Source organism: Musca domestica, unplaced genomic scaffold (genome assembly GCF_030504385.1).
Source record: "Musca domestica strain aabys unplaced genomic scaffold, Musca_domestica.polishedcontigs.V.1.1 18, whole genome shotgun sequence".
Taxonomy (NCBI): domain Eukaryota; kingdom Metazoa; phylum Arthropoda; class Insecta; order Diptera; family Muscidae; genus Musca; species Musca domestica.
In genome coordinates this window covers 6,902,333-6,928,846 of record NW_026712238.1, presented here as the reverse complement: position 1 = coordinate 6,928,846, position 26,514 = coordinate 6,902,333, and the positions used below count along the sequence as shown (strand labels likewise).

The 26,514-nt window shown below is 33.8% G+C and overlaps 15 non-coding genes across 15 annotated transcripts; all 15 read right to left on the bottom strand.

The window, feature by feature from the left end:
* Positions 1-907: 907 nt before the first annotated feature.
* TRNAV-AAC (transfer RNA valine (anticodon AAC)) lies at positions 908-980 on the bottom strand. The gene has a single exon. It is a non-coding gene; the product is annotated as a tRNA-Val (tRNA).
* Positions 981-1,343: 363 nt separating this feature from the next.
* On the bottom strand, positions 1,344-1,416 carry TRNAA-AGC (transfer RNA alanine (anticodon AGC)). The gene has a single exon. It is a non-coding gene; the product is annotated as a tRNA-Ala (tRNA).
* A 605-nt stretch (positions 1,417-2,021) lies between these two features.
* On the bottom strand, positions 2,022-2,094 carry TRNAA-AGC (transfer RNA alanine (anticodon AGC)). The gene has a single exon. It is a non-coding gene; the product is annotated as a tRNA-Ala (tRNA).
* An 813-nt stretch (positions 2,095-2,907) lies between these two features.
* TRNAA-AGC (transfer RNA alanine (anticodon AGC)) lies at positions 2,908-2,980 on the bottom strand. Its single transcript has one exon. It is a non-coding gene; the product is annotated as a tRNA-Ala (tRNA).
* A 2,051-nt stretch (positions 2,981-5,031) lies between these two features.
* On the bottom strand, positions 5,032-5,104 carry TRNAA-AGC (transfer RNA alanine (anticodon AGC)). Its single transcript has one exon. It is a non-coding gene; the product is annotated as a tRNA-Ala (tRNA).
* A 5,610-nt stretch (positions 5,105-10,714) lies between these two features.
* Positions 10,715-10,787, bottom strand: TRNAA-AGC (transfer RNA alanine (anticodon AGC)). The gene has a single exon. It is a non-coding gene; the product is annotated as a tRNA-Ala (tRNA).
* A 1,545-nt stretch (positions 10,788-12,332) lies between these two features.
* Positions 12,333-12,405, bottom strand: TRNAV-AAC (transfer RNA valine (anticodon AAC)). Its single transcript has one exon. It is a non-coding gene; the product is annotated as a tRNA-Val (tRNA).
* A 1,678-nt stretch (positions 12,406-14,083) lies between these two features.
* Positions 14,084-14,156, bottom strand: TRNAV-AAC (transfer RNA valine (anticodon AAC)). Its single transcript has one exon. It is a non-coding gene; the product is annotated as a tRNA-Val (tRNA).
* Positions 14,157-14,854: 698 nt separating this feature from the next.
* On the bottom strand, positions 14,855-14,927 carry TRNAA-AGC (transfer RNA alanine (anticodon AGC)). Its single transcript has one exon. It is a non-coding gene; the product is annotated as a tRNA-Ala (tRNA).
* Positions 14,928-16,303: 1,376 nt separating this feature from the next.
* On the bottom strand, positions 16,304-16,376 carry TRNAA-AGC (transfer RNA alanine (anticodon AGC)). The gene has a single exon. It is a non-coding gene; the product is annotated as a tRNA-Ala (tRNA).
* A 686-nt stretch (positions 16,377-17,062) lies between these two features.
* On the bottom strand, positions 17,063-17,135 carry TRNAA-AGC (transfer RNA alanine (anticodon AGC)). The gene has a single exon. It is a non-coding gene; the product is annotated as a tRNA-Ala (tRNA).
* A 353-nt stretch (positions 17,136-17,488) lies between these two features.
* On the bottom strand, positions 17,489-17,561 carry TRNAA-AGC (transfer RNA alanine (anticodon AGC)). Its single transcript has one exon. It is a non-coding gene; the product is annotated as a tRNA-Ala (tRNA).
* A 413-nt stretch (positions 17,562-17,974) lies between these two features.
* On the bottom strand, positions 17,975-18,047 carry TRNAA-AGC (transfer RNA alanine (anticodon AGC)). Its single transcript has one exon. It is a non-coding gene; the product is annotated as a tRNA-Ala (tRNA).
* A 1,382-nt stretch (positions 18,048-19,429) lies between these two features.
* Positions 19,430-19,502, bottom strand: TRNAA-AGC (transfer RNA alanine (anticodon AGC)). The gene has a single exon. It is a non-coding gene; the product is annotated as a tRNA-Ala (tRNA).
* A 6,861-nt stretch (positions 19,503-26,363) lies between these two features.
* On the bottom strand, positions 26,364-26,436 carry TRNAA-AGC (transfer RNA alanine (anticodon AGC)). The gene has a single exon. It is a non-coding gene; the product is annotated as a tRNA-Ala (tRNA).
* Between the last annotated feature and the right edge of the window lie 78 nt (positions 26,437-26,514).

Below are 26,514 nucleotides of genomic sequence, written 5' to 3'. Positions count from 1 at the left end.
TCGTTAAAACAGATAGGAACTAATATATGGTACAATTAACGTGAAATCGGATGAAGATATATATCAGAGCTATATCCAAATCTGAACCGATCTCGAAATATTTGGCAAATGTATGTCTGAGCTGTATTTGATATATTTCTCCCAATATCGTTGTGACGAAGTACATATTATGGCTGTGGAGGAGAAATTTAACAAATCGGATAAAGAAAATATATGGGAGCTATAGCTATATCTGAACCGATTTCCACCAGATTGGACACACTTGTTTCTAGGCTCAATTTGGTTATATGTGCTAAATTTCTTTCTATTTGGGCTAACGTTAGAGCACAATAAAAGGCAAAACGGGCGAAGATATATATATGGGAGTTGTATCTAAATTTTGACCGATTACCTCCAATTTCAATAGGTTCGTTCTTGGACCAAACAAATGTTTTGTGCAAAGTTTCACATTGATCGGGCAATAAATGCGACAAGTACTTTGTTTACAAAAATACATGGACAGACGGACGGATGGAAATGTTAAATCTAATTCCGGTTTAAAATCCCCTCTTATATCATATCTTTTACAGACATTTAACTATCCACATAAAATATCTGATATTAGATAATTTTCTTGGAAATTGAGCCAAAAACTTTCAATACATCGAATATAAGATGGTGATATGTGGAAGCTATAAGATGGTACTATGTGGAATATATAACAAAAAGTAGACCTATGTTCAAAAATTTTCTGAGAAACTACCCACTGAGAAATCTAAATGTGAATTCGATTCGCTTGGAAATTGTGACCATAGCCTTTGAGATGCCAAATACGAACAATTACCTTTATTTTGGTTATTTACCAATAAATGGACCTAAAGTTGATTTTTAAACAAAAAAAAAAAAAAAGAAAAAAAATACGACTTTCTGTTTCCGCCCGGGATTGAACCGGGGGCCTTCCGCGTGTTAGGCGGATGTGATAACCACTACACCACGGAAACTTATATTTGATTAAATATGATGTAAGCAATTAAATAATTAAAAATGATCAAATATTTGAGTTAACCTTTGTATGGGTCTATACGGAAGTGTGGACCTATATAGGCGATGTACTGTCATAGGCCTATTCATACCTATACCTATAGCGAACTCAAAATACTAATCTTACACTAAGTCCAAATTTGAACTAATTCAATGTGACAATAATATTCAAATGCAGTAACGAACCATACTCTTTATTAGATCTCCGAGGAATATATGGTATCGTTCCAAAAGGAATACAAAGTTGTTGTACCCTACATATTAAATTGGAATATATAAAAAAAAAAAATACATTTAAAATAGCAAACATATAAAATCATATTTGGAGATGCGGGGCATCGATCCCCGTACCTCTCACATGCTAAGCGAGCGCTCTACCATCTGAGCTACATCCCCTGATACAAAAGTGTGTTTTCCTTAAAGTCCAATCTTTTTTTTCCAAAATTTAAAATTAGTAAATTTTAATTCAGGTTTAATCACGTACTCTGCACTATTATGTTGTACCGTGCATTTTAAGTAAGCCATATTAACTGCACACGTAGCTGTGTAAGCTACAATACAACCTATTTTCATTTATTAATATTGCTCAAAAATTATAAATCGTTTTCAATGCCTTACAGCATATAACTCGCATGAGGATTTCCAAACAAATAAGTTTACTTTGTTTCTTCGATTACTCAACTATTGAGCTTGTGATTATCACCATGGCCTTAAAAAATTGCCATTGGAGCTCTTTTTAAAACCAAAAAACAATATTTTCTGTTTCCGCCCGGGATTGGGGCATTCCGCGTGTTAGGCGGATGTGATAACCACTACACCACGGAAACTTATGCATGAATTTGCATTTGAACCAGGAATGTTGTGAAGAAGGACATACCTTTGAATTCGTTTAAAAGCAATTAGGGTCATTTGAACGGAGTATAATACCGTATAATAACCTCAGAACTTCATTAGGCTATAAACAGCAAAGATCACAAACATTTTGGCAAAAAAAAAATATTTGGAGATGCGGGGCATCGATCCCCGTACCTCTCACATGCTAAGCGAGCGCTCTACCATCTGAGCTACATCCCCGTATATATAACTGGAAATTTTGTAAAAAGTTATTTTTAAATTCACTTTTGATTTCATTTCCTATAATTCGCATATGAAGTTTCCAATTTCAAAAAATACTAACCACATTCCAAAGTAATAACAACGCTTGCTGGTTCATTATTTTGCTTATAGGAAAATATGTCACAGTGACTATAAAACAAATGAAAGCGGCGGTATGAACTGCTAGGCCTAATTCTGTATACCATTTTCCATGCATAAACTTTATCCATGCTCAAATCGGCTACCCTAACAATACCCCCCGTTCCAAAAAGTGGGCATATGTGGAATATTTTTCGCCTGGAGCAAATCTATACACACAGAACCCGATGTATCAATTTAAAGCAGATTGGGTTAGAATGTGGGGCCGAAACGTTCAAAATATTAAAAATGAAAAGGTATGGTGCTGTAGAAAATAGTTCGCCCACTTTAATTACTCTGGTGAGTACTTTAACTACCTATAAAATCGAAATTATTAAATTAATGCTGATTTGGTCGGAAATTGGGATCAAAACTATTCTAACACCAAAATTTAGGATTACGTATTTTATTTGGAAATGTCATTACTTATTTATGTTTGGAGTTGTCATATGTGTTGAAAATTGTAACATCAATCTTGATATAAATCATCCTCGAATTTTGTGTTGATCAAGGATATATCTGATTTATGGTATTCCCAACAAATATTTTGAGTTGTTGCAAAGATAATGACAATGTTATTAGAACCTAGCTCTTATGGTTGATGGTATAAAAGAATAATAATCATTTTATACAAAAGTATAAAAGTATAGTATTTGGAGATGCGGGGCATCGATCCCCGTACCTCTCACATGCTAAGCGAGCGCTCTACCATCTGAGCTACATCCCCTGATACAAGAGGTTTTTTTTGATATCCAATATTTTATTCGAAAAAATAATATCAATTACAATTATCAATTTTAATTGAAGTTAAATCGCGTACACTGCACTATTTTACAGTACCGTACATTATAAGTAGACCTCATTACGATTCATTGCACATGTTGGACGTGTAAGCTATTGTACAAACTATTGTCAGTATTTAATAATGTATGAAGTTTAGCCACAGTTTTCAATGCCTTACTACGCATAATTCGCATATGGAAATTTATCACAGAATTCTTCGCAAAAAATTCCGTCAGTTTATCTGCTTGCAAATCAACCAAATATTTTCTAAACATATATAAGTTAAAAATAAAACAAAAGTAGTGGTATTAAACCTTATTACTTTTCAAAAAAAAAAAAAATAAATAAATAATAATAATAATAATAATAATTATAATAATAATAATAATAATAATAATAATAATAATAATAATAATAATAATAATAATAATAATAATAATAATAATAAATACAGGGTGAGATGAAAAAACTGCAACCAACTTCAGACTACTGTTGTTTCTAAGCCACTCGTCCGACAGCTGTTAAAATTATTCCATTGACAGCTCATTATATTGTTTACAGCGTACAAAAGCATGTTGGTGAGAATTTTCCAGAAAAAAAAGTTATTCATGATGAAATTCAAGTGTGATAGTGTGGTTTCTTTATATTTGGCTGGAAAACCACAACCACACTCCAGCATTTAAATGTGAATAAATTTTTTGTGTCTCGTACCATCGCTCGTAACTGGCAGCGTAGCCCATCAAGGAAGTGGATGGAAGAAAACAGCAACATCAGCAGAAATGGTTCGAAAAGTAAAGAAGCGGCTTGATCGAAACCCGCGTCGCAATGCCCGAAAAAAGGCTTGAGAGTTGACCATATCGCAATATTCCATTCGGAAATATTAAAAAATGAGCTCGGGGTAAAGCCACTGAAACTCCGAAAAGTGCAAGACCCTACACCGCAATAAAAAGAAAATAGACTTAAAAGAACTAAAGAGTTGCTTCGCTTGGCCGAAAGTGGTGAACTTCCGAGTTTGGTTTTCTCCGCTTTGATGAGAAAACATTCGTTGTCCAGCAGTTTGTAAACAAACAAAATGATCGTGTTTACTTGCCAAAGAGGTCAGCTGAAAATGTGCACCTTCGATTGGCCACCAGAACTCAAGCGCCGGCCATGGTGATGGTGTGGGCCGCTATAACAGCCGATGATCGCTCTCCGCTCTTATTAATCGACCGTGGCATCAGAATAAATGCCGAATATTATCGCGAAAATATTCTGAAGAGTGTATTAAAGCCTTGAGCCAAGAATGCTTACAAAATGAGGTTCCTCTCTTCATTTCCAAGTCATAATAGCCACTATAATCTCCGTTGGTCTCCGTATCAATCCTATGGGCTATTGTGTCTATAGTATTTTGGAAAGCAAGGTTGGCACTAAAAAATACCAAAGTGTCGATCAACTTAAGCAAGCACGTCGCCGGGAATGTGCCAAACTATCGCAGAGCAACATTCGGGCAGCGTGTGACGGCTTCATTGGCCTTATGAAGGCCATAATTCGTAGCAAAGGTGACCAATTTGAACAAATCTAAACTTATTCTAAAATTTAATGCTATTTCCGACATTTTTTGCTTTCATTCAATAAAATTTAAAAAAAATGTAAAAATTATGGCGTTTGACTTTTTTATGGTTTTTTATCTCACCCTGTATATACCTCAGTGCCAAGGACTATATTTTGCCAGACCCCATTGACTTCAGAAAGTCGAATATGAAATCAGTCAATTCACTCTTCACTCTTCAAAATCTATTGTTTAAACTATCTAACACAACATGGAGAAATTTTAAGCTAATTAAGACTACTAATTTTGTTTTGGAAATGACCCCCCACCAAAGGGCCGCTCACTGTAGGATATCAGAACAGCCCTTATAATTTACTACAATTCTCAAATTCAGTTCAGTTCCTATGAGGAATAATGCACACACATTTCCAATATTGATATTTATATTAGCCAATAAAATTTGTTTCTGGAGATGCGGGGCATCGATCCCCGTACCTCTCACATGCTAAGCGAGCGCTCTACCATCTGAGCTACATCCCCTGATACAAAATGTTCGTTTTCTTGTTATTCAATATTTTGTTTACAAAATTTAATGTCAATTACATTATTGGTAAATTTTAATTAAAATTTAATCACGTACAATGCACTATTATAAGGTACCGTGCATTTTAAGTAGGCCTCACTACAACTCATTGCACATGTTGGATGTGTAGTGCAAAGTAGTTTCATTAAATAATATTTCCCAAAGATTAAATGGAATTTTTAACTCAGAATTTCTCACCAAAAATATTGCAACATTTTCTTTTTCAAATTTTTCGATAGATCTCAAGCTTTCAATAATTTCATATATTTTTGAATTTGTAGGATGCATACCCATATGTATTTAAAGTATAATTTTTTTTGCCCGACATTCAGTAAGAAGTCCTTAACAAAGTCATTTAAATTCTCTAACAAGTAAGCAAAGGCTATAGACGTGCGGGCCGACCATGTGATACCCGACAACACTACAATATATGAGAAGCCCCCTTATGTCGAAATTTTGGAAGATTTCGCTTTTGAAATAATATCACTCTTAGCATTGTGACCAAGGATATTTGCCCAATATTAACGCACTCCGTCATGCTCTCTCCAAATTTAGATTCATCTTCATGATTTGCTTTTCTACGATATTTTGTTATATTCGTATAAAAATGCATAAAAAAGACAGAAGTTCGCCTTTTGTGTATTTCGGATATCGCCTGTAAATAATGCTGGTATTTTTACACAAAAGCAGTGGTCCATTCTACCCGCTGTCCTAAACTCTAACTTCCTGCGAGATTTCGTGTCGTGTGGTTTCTATTTGTGACCTTCATAACGGCTGCAAAATCAGCCCATTAGTTGTTTTTAGTTGTTGGTCCATTTCAACCCCCAAATATATTGCGGTCTTCTTTGAAAATAATAGGCCTAGCCCATCTGACCCTAACTCTACCCTTGTGAAAATTTTTGTGAGGATCGGACGATAATTGCAATCTGTATATAATAACCCCATCCTGTGTTGTAAAGTGAAAAATATTACAAAATATACACTTCAATATTATAAGTCAAATTAAAAAAAAAATCGCATGCGATACAAAGTATGAAAAAATAAAAAAATGTCACAAAATACTACAAAATATATATTAACATCATTACTGGCATCTTTTTATGCGATTTTTTAGATTTTATACTTTTATGCAAAGAAGGAATTCTGAATTGACAAAATTTGTCAAAATCGGTCCAGCCATTCTTGAGATATAAGCATCCCCCTTCCCCTTCCTTTGTATATATGTATTGTATATATTTCGCTATATATATCCGATATATTTACTATCGTTATTTACATAACGGTGAGGATTGGCCTGTTCGTCTTTTTATGTTTTCGCGGGATAAAAAATATTCGCGGTTTAATGGAAAATTTGGCGTCTATTTAACACAAATGTTATGGCCTATTTCACCCACTAAATATTCCCCGATGACCATCAAAATTGGAAGTATTCTGCTTAGCCCTAAGCTCTAGAACCATGCCAACTTCCGCTTCGATTGGTCTATAATTTCGACCTGTAGAGCACCTGCAAAATAAGGAAAATTTTCGCTTTTTTGGTCCATTTCAACCCCTAAATATTATGATATCATCTCCAAAAGAAATAGGGTTCTATTCTGGCCCTATCCCCATAATTGCGACCTGTAGAGTGATTACAAATTAACATGGACAGACGGACACACGGACGGACGGGCATACATAGCTAGATCGACTCAGCTCGGCAAGATAGGAAGATCCATATGTACTTTCCTATGTAGGAAACCAATATTTCGAGGTGTTACATAATTTTTGGCCCAATCGAACTTATAATACCCCCAACACATGTTGTAGGGTAAAAATACCGAATGTAGCCGTTATATCAGTGTCTATACGACGACTTGGACATTGCAGTATTCAAATGCGAAACTTAAAAAAATCAGTGAATAATATATCTAAAATCAATAAAATACCAAATATCGGGAGGTACCGTTATATGGGGGATATACGAAAACGGAATATCGGGAGGTACCGTTGTATGGGGGCTATACGAAAACGCGAACTTGCATATGAAATTTTTTGTCATAGGCTGTAGTACCTATTTCAAACTTTAAATACCAAATTTGAAACAATTCCGGTAAATAATGTCGCTAAAATCATCCAAATACCGAATATGCGAAGTTACCATTGTATGGGGGCTATATCAAAGCGTGGACCTACATGGTCCATTTTCAATACCAAAAGTCCTACAGACATAATATACATTTTTCAATCTGCTTCAATTCGTTCGGCAGACTGACGGACATCGCTAAATCGATATAGAATTTTATGCTGATCTAGAATATATATACTTTGTGGGGTCTAAAATGTATATTTCGAGGCGTTACAAACGGAATGACAAACTTAATATACCATGGTGGAGGGTATAAAAATAATTGATCGAACTTTTATTTACGCCTTAAGGCATGCTTTAAAATCGTAATTTCACAAATGGTTGGCAGCACTGACAAAGACCTGTTTATAGAGCCATCTATTGAACGACATGATTGAAATAAAAAAATTAAAAATTGTTTTGTTAGAAATTTGACAAAAACTGGAGGCACATTTCTGCAAAAAGCTTCGTTTTTTTTTTCTTGAATATTTCAAATGAGAGAAATGAACAAAATTCAAGAGTTGAGAATAAAATGGAATACAAATTTTTTCTCAGACATAAAAAATACTACAAAATTTTGCTGTATTTTGTCAGTAGGCAGGTTAATTTCGCAAATAGATCATGCCGATCCACGTTTTCCTATAGCCCCCATATAACGGTATTTCTCAATAGTAGGTGTTTTGATGATTTTAGCGACATTATAAACCGGAATTGTTGCAAAATTTCGTATAGGAAGATCTTAATGGGTGCTACAACCTATCACAAAAAGTTACTTATGCTGGTCTACGCCTTCGTGTAGACCCTATGTAACGGTACGTCTCAATACGCGATATTTTTATGGTATTAGAGACATAATAGACCGGAATTGTTTCCAATTACGTAGTTAAAGTTTGTAATGGGTACTATGACAAAAAATATGTATGCAAGTCCTCGTCTTCATATAGCCCCCATATTACGGATTTCATTTAAACCAATCTTATTGTCCAAATTAAAAAAAAAAATCAAGTTCTTTCCAAATAGTGGAGGATATTAATATTTTGGCTCGGCCGAACTTAGGTGCTTTTTTACTTCCTTAGCTTGTTATTTTAATTTAAAATATGAAATTTATTGACATAATTAAATGAATACAATATAGTCCATAATAAATGTTATAAGAATAAACGACGACGTTTTACATTTTATTTACGCCTTAAAGTATGCTTTAATGATGCAATTACACTAATGGTTGGCAGCAGTGGCAAAGACCTGTTTATAGAGCCATCTATTGGACGACATGATTGAAATGAGAAAATTAAAAAAAATTTTGTTGGAAATTTTGCCAAATCTGAAGGCACATTTCTGCAAAAAATTTTCGTTTTTTTAGCATTTCAAAACAAAAACTTTAGATTAATAAAAATTGAAAAAGCCCGAAGAATTCTAAATTTCAATTCTAAAATTCGATATTTAGTCGTTTCTACGGACATTTTTAATTAAATTGAGTTAAAATGGCATAATAAATTGTATCTCGATCGAAACTCTTTCTATACTTTTTACTAAGAGAATTTAACCCCTGAGTTTCCTTATTAATGGTTATTTTTGGACAGATTTTTATTTTTTTAAATACTTTCAACAATTTTTTAAATATTTTCAAAAATTGGTTTTTCAACCAATTGACCCTCCACAACATTACTGGGGAATAATCTATTAACAAATAATTGTCAACATAAGTCCCTGTTTAAGCATGACTCCAACGTAAAAGAAAAGTCCAAAATGATGAACTGTGATTTGAAAATAAAATATTTTTTTATTTTTAGTGGCCTCCCAATTTTGAGCAAAAAATCAAATTTAGAGAAATGAATTCCATATTTCAATCATGTGTTTCAATAGATGGCGCTAAAACCATGTTGTTGCCAGTGTTGCCAACCAGGTATGCATTTACTTGCGACTATAGTAATATCACATTACAAAGCATACTTTAAGGCTCAAATAAAACTATTTGTACATTTGGTGTTTTTATTGGAATAATGAATTTTTTTATTTGTTTGACTTTAATAACATATACAAATTATTGTAAAAATACAAATAAACAAAAATCAGAATAATCGTCAGTATTTTTGAAGCCTCTCTCCAGAATATATGCATCCAGCTTTATACAATCTGCAAATAAAAATGGAAATAAATAAAGAAAGATTTATTACATTCTATTTTATATTTATATAATCAAGGTGAAGTGAAGCTTTTATATAAGTAAGAGAGTAAACTATAGCAATGTGGAGAACAAAGAGCGCAAGTCGCACGGCAGTAGAACACTACGCATGGAACTCTAACATTACTCAAGAATGCTAAAAAATCACCATGTAGACGAGCTTATGGTGCATATTTGTTTGTAATCTGACTTTATTGAATGTGGGAATGATTCTAAAGATAAAACCAGTAAAGAAAGTCTTAAAGGCGGGCGGGCAGACTTTATGATACCCTACACCACTTTGCTAATTTAGTAGAGCTCCGCATAAAAATTAAAAGCTTTTATGGGAGAATTCAATCATACACCCTATGATTATAATTATAATTTAAAATTCAAAGGACTAAATATGCCGAAGCATTTGTATCTTTTAAATTCGGACTTGTATTGTATAATTTGAAATCGGATAAAAATATATATGGGAGCAATATCCAAATCGGAACCGATCTCGATAAAATTTGGCAAAGATATTTCTGTGCTGTATTTGATATATTTCCCTGAATATCGTTGTTACGGAGTGCATATTACGGTTGTGGGTAACAAATATAACAAATCGGATGAACAGTATATACGGGAGCTATAGCTATATCTGAGCCGATCTTCACCAAATTTGACATACTAGCTTCTAGACTAAATTCGGTCGTAAGTGCCAAATTTCATCCCATTGGGACAAATATTAGACGTTTGGTGCACAATAAAAGGTAAATCGGACGAAGTTATATATGGGAGCTATATCCAAATCTGAACCGATCTCGATAAAATTTAGCAAATGTATTTCTGAGCTGTATTTGATATATTTCCCCAAATATTGTTGTAACAGAGTGCATATTACGGCTGCGAAGAACAAAAATAACAAATCGAATGAACAATATATATGGGAGCTATAGCTATATCTGAACCGATTTCGATCAAATTTGGCATACTTATTTTCAAGTCCAAAATTTAATACTATTCGGATTGATATTACACGTTTGGTGCACAATAAAAGGCAAATCGGATGAAGATATATATGGGAGCTTAATCTAAATTTTAACCGATTATCTCCAATTTCAATAGGGTTCATCCTTGGGCCAAACAAATGATTTGTGCAAAATTTCATCTGGATAGAAGAAAATGGAATATTTATAACCAATTTTATGAGAAAAATTGTTTGTGTTTTTTTTATCTGCCAATGATTGTGCTGGGTAGTAATATGGCACAATATTGCATGTTTTCAACTTTAATTTTAAGAAAATTATGTTTTGGAGATGCGGGGCATCGATCCCCGTACCTCTCACATGCTAAGCGAGCGCTCTACCATCTGAGCTACATCCCCTTGTGAAAAAGAATGAACAATACTTACATGCATATTTAATACTGAAACTTCTCTTTTGATGAAAATGTGATTATCACCATTATGATAAATATCACATACTTATGATATGTGATTTCTCGGATAATTATTGTTTTCGTGAATATTTTCATTAAAAACAAGTAAGCAAAGTCTACAGTCGAGCGGGGCCGACCGTTAAATACCCTACAACACTATAATAAACGATACAGTTTATATAGGCGAGAAACTCGAAAGAATTCCACAAGATATTGTGACAAATAATACAAGAAAACCATCTGGATTCGTTCTCTAATTTTCGAATAATAGCAACTTAAACTAATTTGCTCATTTCCAATTTATTGGTACATGTTGCACGTAAATGGTCTTCCATGTCTTTGGATGGCCATCCAAAACTGCTTGGCTTTTGCAATGTCCGGTAACCCCCATTCAAATGTGCGTGAGGATCGGGCAATAATTACGACCTGCCGACAATTTTGCAGTTTTTTGGTCCATTTCAACCCCTGAATATATGGCGATCATCTCCAAAAAGAGTAGTTTTCTATTCTGACCCTCATCTTATCCCCATGCAAAATTGCATAAGGATCGGGCCATAAATGCGATCTGTATATTATATCCTGATATCCTAACTACTTAGTTTTGTTAGCTGTAGAAATATTACCAAATGTTTAATTCAAAATGAAAATATGCCAAAAATATGACAAAATTGAAAAAATATGAGAAAATTTTACAAAATCAATATTTTCATCTTTAGAGAGATATGTTTATGCGATTTTTTAGACGTTTTTTCTTTCCTGCCAAGAGGCCATTCTGAATTAATGAGAACTGTCGAAATCAGTTCAGCCGTTCTCGACATGCAAGAGATCTTTCAAGCATATCTTCTTTGATAGACATATATATCGCACATATTTTGCTATATATCCGATTTTTTGGATGTTAACATGAATGTAAAGATCAGAAGTAACCTTGTAATGGCTTTGTGATTTCGCCGGGATTTAAAATATTCACGGTTTTATGAAAAATTTTGAATTTTTTCAACAAAAAAGATATGGCCTATTTTACCCGCTAAATATTATTCGATGACCACCCAAATTGATAGGCTTCTTCCCCGCCCTAAACTCTAGCTACATGCGAAATTCCGCGTCGATTGGTCTATAATTGCGACCTGTATAGCTACTGCAAAATCCGACATTTTTTCAGTATTTGGTCCATTTCAACCCCTAAACATTAGGCGATCATCTCCAAAAGAAATAGGGTTCTATTCTGACCCTAGCCCCACCTCCATTCTAAATTTCGTGAAGATCGGGCCATAATTGCGACCTGTAGAGTGATTACAAATTAACATGGACAGACGGACAGACGGACGGACGGACATACATAGCTAGATCGACTCAACTCGGCGAGCTAGGAAGATCCATATATACTTTCCTATGTGGGAAATCAATATTTCGTGGTGTTACATAATTTTTGGCCCAATCAAACTTATAATACCCACAACACAAAGTGTTGTAGGGTATAAAAATGACTTTCTGTTTCCGCCCGGGATTGAACCGGGGGCCTTCCGCGTGTTAGGCGGATGTGATAACCACTACACCACGGAAACTCACGTGGATCTGATTTGATTTAACTATGCAAGTTATCACCATATGGGAACTTAGAACGTCGAGTCTTAGTTAAGTTTGCTCCGAACCTTGTTAAAGTCTTTTTACAATAAGTCCACTACTCGTAAGGGTCTATATAAAAGACTATTAATACAGGGTTATAACCAGCTAATTCCGTTTTAAGAACTTAATATCATTGGACAATCATTTAAAAAATATGTGCCACCTCAGATCTAAACTGTGAATTTGTAGAACACATACCCACATATATTCTTAGTATCATTGATCCAGTTGCCTAACATCCAAGGGGGAGTCCAATACCGCGCTAATTATGGTCAATAATATTCCATTAGAAAATAAGCGTATTAAATGGCAGGCGAGCCGGCCTGTATATTGTAGTACTACTTTCGTATAGCCTGCCTGTCATTATTGTACCCATTTTTTCACAAAGTGGTATCCGCAGGGGTTTTATTGCGGGTCATGGATATTATTGGTAAGTTTTTCACAATATGGCATATTTTAAACTATACTTTTACGAAAATTATGTTGGAGATGCGGGGCATCGATCCCCGTACTGATTTTTGGTGAACATGTGATTATCACCAAAATGATAATTGTGATATTTGAATTTTTCGGTTAAATATTGTTTTGGTGAATATTATTGGTAACTTAACTCCTTAACTTGTTCATGTCTTTTTACAATGAGTCCACTAATCCTAATAATCTACAAAAGGCATATCAAAATAATTAATTAATTCTTTCGAACATCCTTGTAAAAATTTAGTACAATATATTATTTTCAGACATTTTTGACATAGAAAATATAATGGAAATATAAAATGAAGACATTTTTATAACGAAACTGTGTCATAATAAGACAAGGCTATAGTGGGCCATGTATTACCAAACACCACTATTTTTGGGGTAAAATTATCAATATCTGATAATGTGTGGCAATTTTATCACCACACATATGAAGGTAATGAAGATCGTTTTCATGTATATGCGACTTCGCTGGGAATATTCCCTCCAGGCATTTTTCACACAAAAGTCATGGTCCATTTTGTTGAACATTATTCGGCAATCATTAAAATAAAAATATTGGATTTTTTCTGACCTAAACTCTAAGCTTATGCAAATTTTGTGTATATCGATCCATAATTGTTATATGTGGAACTACTGCAAAACCTCCAAAATTCAGTTGTTAATCCCTATTATCTACTCAATATTTCGCGATCATCTTTAAAATTAAGGTCATATTTTCTCACCCTTACCATGATCTCATGTCAAACTCCATAATTGAGACCTGTTGACTGATTACAATTCAAAATGGACCGATGGACGAACGGACCTACTCAGCTAAATCTACTACCAATATTTTAAGGTATTATAAACGCATGGGCTCAATATAAGTTATAATATTCTATCTACAGAATGGTGAAGAAAAAATAACACAGAATTTTTATAACATTAATATTACCATATCAGCATGAAAATATGCAAAATATGAAGTATAACAAGTCATATATATTTTAGCCACAAATCTCTTAATGCAAAAATTTTTGAGAATTCAGACGAAAATTTTGTTATCATGTGACGAGAGTTGTAAAATTTATATTCGCTTTGGAAACTATATTCAAAAATGATGTTACAGTAATGAAAAAAAACATAAAAATGGACTGTTTCCGCCCGGGATTGAACCGGGGGCCTTCCGCGTGTTAGGCGGATGTGATAACCACTACACCACGGAAACTTCTGTTGGAAAATCAAAGCCTGGAATATTGTAAAGATAGAAATTTTAAACTATTCCACAACAGCTCAAATAGAAGCAGTTAGGATGAGTTGTCCTACAGCACCCTAAATGTTTAAAAATGTGTAACACATATGGGAGCTATGTCTGAAAGAAAGCCCATATGAAACCAGTAAAGAAAGGCCAGAATCGGGCTGGGCGGACTTTACGATACCCTACACCATTTTGCTCTACTATATAGACGCTTTTATGGACAATTTATGATAATTAAAACATACCAAATATGATCCTTTTTGAATTCGTATTATTCATAAAAATCGATTAGATTTGAGCTGATATTACTTTTTAGGTACAATAAACCTGAAATCAGGTGAAGAGCTATATCCAAATCTGAACCGATGTCCATAAAATTTAGCAGAGGTATTTATATACTGTATATGATAGTTGGTACCAAATATCATTGTTGTGGAGAGTATTTTACGACAGTAAGGGAGTAAGGGAGGAAATACAAAATCTGATTAAACTTTTTCCAAGCTAAATTCTATATATATATATATATGGGAGCTATATTCAAATCTGAACCGATCTCGATTAAATTTGGCAAAAGTATTTCTGAGATATATTTGATATATTTACTGAATCGATAAACTGAAAAGATTTCGAAAAATTAATGAGTATACAAAAATGTATTAAAAATTATTTGGAGATGCGGGGCATCGATCCCCGTACCTCTCACATGCTAAGCGAGCGCTCTACCATCTGAGCTACATCCCCGGATAGAAAACTGGAAATTTAACATTTATTTTTACATTTTCTTTCCGATTTTATTTTGTGTAATTCACATGCAATATTTGCATTGCGAATAAAAAATATTTTTTCGAATAGGGTAAGTGTGCCTAAGTTCGGCACGTCCCAGTAGTCGACACTTTTTATTTTTAAGCCCAAATAAATGAAACTATTAGAACTAAATGTATTTTGTTTACTTCAAATATATTGTCAGCTATCTTTGTGCACAATTTCGCTACGAAAAGATTAATTATTCTAATTAAAATTAAATTTTTGTCTGTGAAGGTCCTCAACAATTCATATTCTTAATAAAAGTACAATAAAGACGTCGAATCAGTTTAACTAAACAAAAATATTATATTTTAATGAATTAATTTATTATTATTTTCAATTATTCTTACAAAAAAATTGGTATGCCGACTGTTGGAAAATGCCATACCGACAATTGGCAAGTGGTGCCGACTACTGGCAAAAAACATATTTATGAAATTTAATAAAAAGTTATTAAAACTTTATTTTATATTGCAAAAAGTATACAAAATTTCGAATCTGAATAAATTAACTTTGTAAAAATTGAAATGTTCCACTCAGAATGGTGAGCGATTAAAAACGCGAAAATCCTAAAAGTGGCGACTACTGGTACACTTACCCTATGTATCCTTCAAGAAATTATTAATTTAATTTCCGAAATATTGTATAATTGCAGGAGAAATATGAAAGAGACTACAAACCAAGTATAAACGACCAAATCAGCAATCCTCATTAACCATAAAATGTGGTAGATTCGTTATACTGGGTCCATACTTACATTTAATATATTTTAGTGAAGTTAAACTTTCGGAAAATTCAGAAATATAGACCAATACAAAAAGGGACCAATGTTGAATATTTATTGCCACTAAGAACCCGATATTTCAAAATTACAGCTAATTTGGTTGGAAATTGGGATTAAAGCCCTTAAAATACCGAAACTCAGGTGAAACCATTATATGCGAGCTATACAAAAAAATAAGGACTTATATTGATTTTTGAACAGTTAAATTAGTCAATGAAAACCAGAAATATAACATTATAGGCAATTTGATTGAAAAATGGAATCAAAAACTTTGAAAGCTCAACAATTAAGAGGTATCGTTATATAGAACCAAAACGTTAAATTTTGAATAGCAAACATCTTAGAAGTAGTGCAAATATCAGTGACAACCTTAATACATTATCTTGAAAATTGTAACATCCACCTTGATTTAAATAACTTCAAACTTTATGTTCATCACAATTATGTCAGCTTTTTGAGATCTCTGACCTACATAATATGGAGGAAAGTATAAAAAACATTTCTAATTACAAAAGTATAAAATCATATTTGGAGATGCGGGGCATCGATCCCCGTACCTCTCACATGCTAAGCGAGCGCTCTACCATCTGAGCTACATCCCCGTACAGAAACCCGCAGATATTACAGAAAGTACTTTGACATAGTCATTTTGTATTTCATTCTTATAATTCGCATAGGATATTTACAATTAGGATAATTTGTGATTTTTGAATAAATATCCAGCAAAATAAATAATGATAACCATAATATTGCTAAATTTCGGATTATAAAATAGCGAGAACCAATTATTACTGAGTTGTTTTATTTGTTTTTTTTTTCAAGTAGTGTTTATTTTGCCGAACGAATATGGATATGTATAAGCTTTAACAACGTTAGGAAACGTTGTGACATTATTTGGAAAATCGTGGCAGTGTTGCGGAATGTGGGCGAAAATTGCGTGCGGATTTCGGAAGAAGAAAGTAATCGTCCACCCCATATGCGAAGAAGCAAATTTGAGCATTTGGCGCACAGAAACTCGAACGCATACATTGAAAAGTTTTTGGTACCCAATTAGGTTCTGATTTTGGTCCTTAAAAATGAAGTGGACGTTTCATTATAGGGCCTTGTTAAATAAAGTTTTTTTTTCACCAAAATTGTAGAGACGCATATTGGGAACATCTGGTTTCAACAGGACTGCGCTACTTGCCACATTGACAAAGAGTCACTCGATTTTTAAAAAAATAAATAAATAAATAAAAAATGCGTACATTTATTTTTCAGACCCTGCATAAGCAAGCAAAATTATTTTTGGAGATGCGGGGCATCGATCCCCGTACCTCTCACATGCTAAGCGAGCGCTCTACCATCTGAGCTACATCCCCAGTTGAAATTTCATGAATCGAAAAATAGGTTTTTAAAATTTTTCTATGTTCCAACTTTTTTATTTTTATAAAAATCTGTTATTATTTCTCACGTAGACAGCACCACGCACTGCATTTCGTGTTATAGCATGAATTGTAATTAACCCTTCATTAATCGAACGAAGTACAAATTTACAATCGTTGATTTGAAAGTGGTATAATTCATGCATACTTTAGTAATACTCGAGGCTCCTGGATTAGGAGACGTGTTTATGAAAATGTAAATATTGTTCATACAAATTTTGTTAAATTAGATTGTTAAATTATAAATAAAATAACAAACTCCTACAAAAACACCCTTCAAAAAAAATATTTGGAGATGCGGGGCATCGATCCCCGTACCTCTCACATGCTAAGCGAGCGCTCTACCATCTGAGCTACATCCCCAGTTGAAAATCTATTAATAGATCATTCAGTTCTAATTTTCCAAATTATCCAAAAAAGTATTGAAGTAATTCTCATATGCGTATTACAATTGATGTTGCGGTGTGAATTTTAAGGAATCGTTGGTTAAGCGGAGGACATATAACTACACTAACCATTGTTGATTTGTATTTGATCGACTTATTCGTGTTAACTTTAGCTATGTTTAAGTTCTTAGATCCCAAAAATATGAAAATGTAACTAAGTTTCATGCAAATGTAAAATATTAATTTTGCCTTAATGAACCCTATGGTCCATATGTGTTGTTCTTCTTTCCATAAATGCCAAGGACTATGCATTTTTTTATACAATAATTAGCATATTATATTTACAATTTAAAAAAAAAAAATGATAATTTATTTCTATCCAAAAATTTTTGGAGATGCGGGGCATCGATCCCCGTACCTCTCACATGCTAAGCGAGCGCTCTACCATCTGAGCTACATCCCCTCATAAAACTCAAGTTTGTAACAATTTAAAATTTTTGGAAAAATAAAATTTTGTACATTTTTTTTGAAAAAAAAAAAAAAAAAAATTATTTGTTGGTCACGTTTACAATGCAATGACTGCATTTTAATTGGACTGTAATAAAAGCTTTAGGCATGTATAACAACCTTTAATAGATGGTCAATGTTACCACAAATATTGGTAAACATTTGTTGTTTTTTTTTTTTCATATAATTGATTTCCGATTTTTGTCATATGGAATTCGATTTGACCTAAATGAGTGTTTTATGATAGCTTCAAATGATTTTGTAAAACAAGTATTTTTTTAATTAACCTGATGAGAGTACTTTCCTTTTTACACTGTCGATGATGGTTGCTGCTAACCTCCACAAGCATTCAACAGATACAGACAATTTTTTATTATTCTTGTCAACTATTCAAATAACCACATACTTCAAGTAAAATCTGCATGTGGTATATAAACAACATACTCCTTAATCAGCTTACGCCGTGTTATGGATTATTATGTTATGACAAGCAGCAACAAACTAGTTTTGCTATATTTGCTCCAATATTCAAATTCAACATTCCACCACACCGTTTTCTGATTTAGTTTTATAATCTTTGTTGCTTCCATATAATATTCATCGCTACGTTTGTGAATCGAACCTGCGACCTTCTGGGTGGCAAACAAACACGGTATATGCTATGCCAAGGCCATAAGATATCAAATCAATTTTAAATATTTACTTGAAGTAAAGATCTAAGAAGGAAGTAGCCAGCATCAATTATTTTAGTTTTTAGTTTCGTTAATTGTGCAACAATTTTTTGGATGGAATTTTTTTAACACCTTCAATTTGAAATAACCAAATAACAATTGTATTTATCTTACAAATGCTGAAAACACTTCTAATGTAAAATTTCAATTGGAGATGCGGGGCATCGATCCCCGTACCTCTCACATGCTAAGCGAGCGCTCTACCATCTGAGCTACATCCCACACAACAGAGTGTCTGTGTAAAGTCTTTGAAAAAGTCAAGAATATAAATTTCAAAAAAAAAAAAAAAAAATGATAATAAAAAAGAAAATAGATAAATAATAAAAAAAATTAATAATTGAAAATCTTTGCAAATTTCAAATAAATGAAATAAATAAAATAAATATATTAAATAATGGGGAGAAATTAATTTAAATAATATAAAAAATAAAGTAAATTGGGAAACATGTATTTATTAGCTCTTATAATTTTCAGTGGAAAATTTGCTTTAAATAATTAATAAATTATCACTTTTCTTAATTAAAAGATAGTTTTTCTTATATCTCAAATTAATTTTGTTTTTCCAAAATTAAAAATATAAAAAAAATTATGGTGAAAAAAAGTTGATTGGAGATGCGGGGCATCGATCCCCGTACCTCTCACATGCTAAGCGAGCGCTCTACCATCTGAGCTACATCCCCATACACAAAATGCTAAAAATATTAACAATGAAATAATAACTATAACTATAACACAGACACCTCTGTGATGTCGAAGGCTGACACTGTGTTTTCGACGATTCTATATTTCGTCGATTATGCCAGCTATTAGAAATGAAATGGAATGAAGTTAATGAAAATTTTTTAAAATTAAATTACAGTGAGTTAAAAATCTTAAGTATTAAGAAATGCAGGCTGATAAGCCCCTGAAATATGACCTTGACCAAGAGAGGTAGATTTTAATCATTTTTAAAGTCCAAAAATTTTAAATATGTCTTTTCAACCCCAAAATGACCCTTAAGAAATCATCATGGGGGTATTCATCCATGTATTCAATTTTTCATCCCCTAACTCTTAAATATGAAACATGCATATTCGATTATTGAAAATAAAAGATTTTCAAGCATACCAAAAATTTCATTACGATTAAAATGGAACGTTTATCCACAGATGAGGACTTAAATATTAATAAAGGCGTTTCACTGATTTCATTGATGGAATGTCCAATGAAATACTTGTATCTACCTAGAGACAACGTTAAGCAGATGTTGCAGTCAATATCGTTTGTAAATTTTTAATGAGGGCAAGTGAAATGCCTATATAACGTTTTTCAAAGCCTTTAGAAACCTATTCCCCATTCGGTGTAAAGGGGTAAAAAACGAAATTTTTGAAGATACTACATTTCTATTGTAATTGTAGCTAGAATTCAAAATTTATCCCATAGGGGTGAGAAAAGGCCAGGTATTTTTAAAATTCGCATATTGGAAATTTCTTTGAAGTCGTTCATGCCAACCATGGGCCTTATTTGAATGTGTATCGTGGCTTTAGATTAGTCACAATTTAGGACCGATATCCAAATCTGAATCAATTGTCAACAAATTTGACGGAGGCTTTTTAGCTCTGGCACCAAATAATATTGCTGTATCGTTCATGATATGACTTCGATAAGGACATAGTTTTACCAAATAGAAAATTTGGTTGAATATGAAAAAAATCTATCCAATTTGGGCTACAATTATATACAGGGTGAGATAAAAAAAACTGCAGCCAACTTCACACTGCTGTCATTTCTAAGCCACTCGTCCCACAGCTGTTGAAATTATTCCAGTGACAGCTCATTACATTGATTACAAGCGTACAAAAGCATTTTGATCAGAATTTTCCACAAAAAAAGTTACTCGTGATGGAATTCAAGCGTGGTAGTGTGATTTCTTTACATTTGTCTGGAAAACCACAAGTGGCTATCGTTGAGAACTCCAGCATTTAAATGTGAATAACTCTCATACCACCAAGGAATTGGACGGAAGAAAACAGCAACATCAGCTGAAATGGTTCGAAAAGTAAAGAAGCGATTTGATCGAAACCCGCGTCGCAGTTTCCGAAAAAGGGCTCGTGAGCTGAACATATCGCAATATTCCATTCGGAAAATATTGAAAAATGAGCTCGGGGTAAAGCCATTGAAATTCCAAAAAGTGCAAGAATTTACACCGCAACAGAAAGAAAATAGACTAAAGCTAAAGAGTTGCTTCGCTTAGCCGAATTTGGTTTTCTCCAATGAGAAAACATTTGTCGTCCAGCATTTTGTAAACAAACAAAATGTTCGTGTTTACTTGCCAAAGAGTTCAGCTGAAAATGTGCACCTTCGGTTGACCACCAGAACTCAAGCGTCGACCATGGTGATGGTGTGGGCCGCCATAACAGCCGATGGTCGCTCTCCGCTCGTATTAATCGTGGATTTAGAAAAAAAGGCGAATATATCGCGAAAATATTCTGGAGGGAGTATTAAAGCCTTGGGTATGCAAACAGCAGGCGCCACCCATGAATGGTTACAAAATGAGATCCCTCGCTTCATTTCCAGCGCACAATGATCACCAAAATCTCCGGATACCAATCCGTTGGACTATTGGTCTGGAGTATTTTGGAAAGCAAGGTTGGCACTAAAAAATACCAAAGTGTCGATCACCTCAAGCAAGCGCTTCGCCGGGAATGAGCCAAAATTCCGCAGACCAACATTCGGGCAGCGTGTGACGGTTTCATGGGCCGTTTGAAGGCCCTAATTCGTGCCAAAGGTGACCAATTCGAACAAATCTAAACTTATTATAAAAATTGATTCTATTTCCAACAATTTTTTGCTTTTATTCCAAAAAATTAAAAAAAAAATTTAAAAAAAAAATGTAAAAAATTATGGCTTTGACTTTGTTGCAGTTTTTTATCTCACCCTGTAAATTGGTACTGTACCAAAACTTGGACTTATACGGGAAATTGTAAACAAGGATTTTTCCTTCATACTAAGAAAACAAGTTCAGCCCCCATATGACTGTTTCGACAGATTTAAGGGGTTTTGTCACAGCCAAAAGACCTTAAATATGCCGAAACTGCCATATGGGGCCTGAACATGAAACGTGGACCTATATGGCCCATCTTTAATTCCAAAAATCCTGCAGATATAAAATACATCTGAGGAAAATATGATTTACCTATTTCATTTCATTCGGAAGCTAGAGTGATGTCCACAGACGGACATGGCATAGATATAGAATTTTATGCTGATCAAGAATGATCAGGGAAGCTAGAGTGATGTCCACAGACGGACATGGCATAGATATAGAATTTTATGCTGATCAAGAATGATCAGGGTCTAAAATTTATATTTCGAGGTGCTATATACGGAGTGACAAACTTAATATACGCTCCATACTATGATGTAGGGTTTAAAAAACACATACCATGGAAGTGAGTATCTGATGTATTCCAATCAGGTGACAATGGACAACATCGGCATATTCCTTCTGGCACCTTTTTTTGTCCATCTATTGAAATCACAATAAAGTTCGCACTATTAAAAATAGAGATTTGTATGTAGATACTATAACAATGGCCTAGTAAAATGGTTATCTTCACAAATTCACTAAGCCTTTTCGATATTAATTAAAAGAGCTTGCAAAATTCTGAAATCTGTTTGTGACATGCAAACACAAAACCAAGTTTTAATTCCATTAGAAGGGTCTTACGTTTTACATCTCCATTAAAATAAAACTTATCTCTGGAAAATCGTCATCATCATCAAAGAAAAATTCACATTAAAAAAACAAACGAAAGTAAAAAGTGTCAATTCACTAATTTTCATTTGTGGGGAAATGATTAACAGCGTTCGCAATCATCATTAGGAATATTAATTAACTAATGACTAAGGAAAATTCACACTCCAACCAAGTGAATTGCCTTAAGGGTCAAAGTTGAACCATTATCTGGTCATTTTGAATTGTCTTATCGGAAAACATTAATCTCGACAGGAACACCAAATACACAAAACTTTGATAAAATAATAAAGGTGAAGCCTGAGGTAATTCAAGATATCAAATGGAAGTGTAAAAAATAGCGAACGAAGGAAAACGAAGAAACAGAATAAGAAAATGAAATGGAATGGATATGTGTCAACTGATAACAGTTGCTGAAAAGAAAGCAAAGGGAGGAGAGGGGAGGGGAGCTAAATGTAACAAAATGCTTGATTAAATAAAAATGCTGGGTGTTTACGTTCATACTTTCGTTTGCCTTTGGAGGTGGACAATAAAATAAATTGAAAACAGATACATTCGAAATACGTATATTAGCTAATAGCAGGAACAAGAAAAACGGGGATGTGCCAGACTGAAATAAGTAAGCACACCCTTTTTTGATTGAATCTCCTAGCAGTGTGTCTTATAACCCACGCCCCCGCCTTATCGACTGCATTTAACAGCATAGTGTAACGGTTTATTTTCGCAATGCTGGGTGGGTGGAACTCACCCCGATTTCCACCTACAAAGTGTTCTGCTGTAGTGCTAAATATTTATGAATATGAGTTTCACTCATAACATACAATCACTGGAAATTGCGTAAATCATAAAGGGACATAAAATAGCTGGGCGTTAACCGAATTATGGCCAGCGTGCAAGCAAAATATTTACGGTTTGTTCAATACGCAACGCAGTATCAACAAATAGTCTATAAATTGTAATACAGTGTTTGGAAGATAAAATAAAATTGAATTTTAGTTCGGGAGTAAGGAACGAATTTATTGTTCACTATTTAATGTTGAAGGTGAAGGGTTTAGTAATTTTCAGCCAGAGAAGATGGTGCCTATTACGAACTCTAAACACCAAGATTGAGTTAATTCTGTTGAAAAGTGTAGCTAAAATGATCAAAATACCGAATATTGGAAGGAACCGTTATATTTGGGCTATACAAAGACATGGATCTGTACGGGGCAACTTTCTGTCATAGAAAGAAATACTCATTACTAACTCCAAATTCCGAATTTGAAATAATTAAAAAGCGTGGCTAAAATCTTCAAACTACCGACTATAGGGGGGTCCGTTAATGGCAATTTTCTGTCATAGGAAGAAGTACTAAGTACGACCTTCAAATACCAAAATTGTGGAAATTGCGACACCGGTCACCATCCAAAATTGTTCTAGAATTCTAGAATTTAACCCTTTAGGAATTTCATGCCGCTCAATGCCGCTTTATATCTGGTTGTAATGTGTAGAGTGACTGGGACAAATTCTAATTTTGTTCCATTTCATCCCATGTAAGATTTAGTGAATCTAGATTTTGAAATGTTACAAACTATGTTTTAAATGGTGAAGGGTATAAAAAAGTATACATTCGATGTAACTCCTCGAAATATTTGTCATTGACCCAACTTCTATTGCACCAATTGTAAAGGGTGATTTATTAGTAACTATATATATGGCAACAATTGTAAAACAGGTCCTTTCGTGTTTTGTTTCATTGTCAAAAATCCTCAGTTTAGTCTAAAATTCAGCCATTAATATTTCAAATTAAAATCATTCAATTTTAATTTTAAAATGCATGTTGTGTTAAGAAAGGCTTGTGTTATATATGGCTAGAGTGGGTATATATCTTTTGATAAGGCCAAAACCTGCCTCATCGAAATAACGGGTTTAGACCCTAGGTCTTTTTGGACCAAATCCGTTTCAGGACATTTGGAGTCGATCTATCGATGTCCGTCCGTCTGTCTGTCTGGCTGGTGCGCACGATAGCTTTCGGAGGGAGTATGCTATTCGATCTAATATTATTATCAAACTTAGATCGAGTTCGAAGATGGACAATATCGGCCCACTCCTTCTGGTACCTCCCACACAAAATGTCAACATTTTCAGAGAAATTAATTTCCAGCACAAAAAGAGAAAATATAATTTGATTTTGCTCCAACTTTGCAAATCCGAATATTTACATCAATGTTCGGTCAGGTGCGAAAATGGACAGTATCGGTCCACTCCATCAAGTACCTTCCCCACAAAGGGTCAAAATTTTGAATAATTAAAACTCTTATAAAATGTGATGTAAGGGTCAAATTGTCTTCTTCTGTACTTTTACACATCTCAATAATTTTACTAACACAAGGTCTGGTGTGAAAATTTATCGGTCCACTCCCTCTGGTACCTCCCACACAAAATGTCGAAATTTTCAAAAATATATATTTTCTGCACAGAAAGACAAAAGATAATCCGATTTTGCTCCAACTTTGCAAATCCTAATATTTGCGCCAGTGCTACGTCAAGTGCGAAAATGGACAATGTCGGTCCACTCCATCAAGTACCTCCCCTACAAAGGGTCAAAACTGTGAATAATTAAAACTGTTATAAAATGTGATGTTGCAGTCCGATTTTCTTGAAATTTCACACATCCCAATATTTATATTAATCCAAGGTCTGGTGTTAAGATGGAATGCATCGGTCTACTACTTCTGGTACCTCCCCCACAAAATCGAAATTTTCAAAAAAATATATAAATATTTTCTGCTCGGAAATAGAAACAATAATCCGATTTGGGTCCAACTTTGCAAATCCTAATATTTGCCTCAGGTCTCGGTAAGGTTCAAAAATTGATAGTATCGATCCACTCCATCAAGTGCTTCCCCCACAAAGGGTCAACATTTTGAATAATAACTTGCGATAATAACTTGCGATTCTCAACCAGAAACCTGAGATGAATATGGAATTTATTATTTCCCATAAATTGTATATAAATATTCGATTTTCTTGTAATTTTCCCCATAACAAAATTTATATATGTATTAGATGAAGCATGAAAATGTAATACTTCGGTCGACTGTATTTGGTACCTCAAGCACGTTTCAACACTCTCTAAAATATATTATATATTTCAAATAAAGTGAAGCAAGTAGCCAATATAGTCCAAACCGGGCATGTCGCAATATTTATATCATATGTATTCAGGTCCGATACGAAATGACCAATATTGATCCATTCCTACGTAATCTACTCCATAGAGGGTCGACAATTTGAATAATCATAAAAGAAGTCAAAATACTTTTAAATAACCTACGATTTTTGACACGATCGACCTACGATTTTTGACATGCGGTTTTAACTAAACTGTGCCACATGCCAAAACTTATTCACTTTCGGGACCGGTCAATTGGCCGCCTAGATTGTACAATTTATGGATTTCATACTATTTTTCTAGGGCTATATTAAAGCTTATATATACAGAATGAAAAAGAGTTCGGCAAAATTGGACGATTTGCATGAAATCACTTTCAAAACAATATATGCATGGCGATAACGTGATATATTATTTCAAAAAAAGATTTCAGCTTTTTTCTTATAGCTATTAAAAACCACCCTTTAGATATGCTTGTCTGACCGGAGACATACTTCCATGTTTATGTTTTAAAGTGTGGAATTTTTCACAGTAGATAAGCTTGAAGGAAGACTTGATTATCCTTTAATTTAGCTTATGTAAGTATAGACGATATGTATTGGTTAGCCTTCTGATAAAGGACGAATTGCAGTGATCATATAAAAGTTTCATTGGAGATGCGGGGCATCGATCCCCGTACCTCTCACATGCTAAGCGAGCGCTCTACCATCTGAGCTACATCCCCTTACATGTCTATGTAAATAGCTCTGATATATCGCCACTAGGTTACTTAATTATGTGCAGTACTGGTGGGAGTACTGCG